The following is a 375-nucleotide window of genomic DNA, read 5'->3' on the forward strand; positions in this document are numbered from 1 at the left end:
GTAACTTTGAGCTCAACTCGGAAAATATTTTAGCTTGAAGTAAACTTGTTTGAACATCTTAGAAATCTCGTGTTGTAATTTCATAGATAAAACAGAAGAAGGCACGGGACAACACTGGAGGAATAAGGGTCTGCGAGACATCAACTAAGTCTCGAGACATAAGCAGAGTTCGAGAGATAGTACCTCTCGATACAACCATCCAGTTCGAAACATAAGCAGAGTTCGAGAGGTAGAGCTCTCGATGCTTGGGTTCGAGACATCAAACAATCGAGACATCAACCTTGTTCTCGATAAACTGACACTTCTCCAATAATGCTGAATGACGGTAAGGAAGCATACTTAAAGTTTGGAGAAGAAGAATATCATGGAGATAGA

Source organism: Ipomoea triloba, chromosome 12 (assembly GCF_003576645.1).
Source record: "Ipomoea triloba cultivar NCNSP0323 chromosome 12, ASM357664v1".
NCBI classification, from domain to species: domain Eukaryota; kingdom Viridiplantae; phylum Streptophyta; class Magnoliopsida; order Solanales; family Convolvulaceae; genus Ipomoea; species Ipomoea triloba.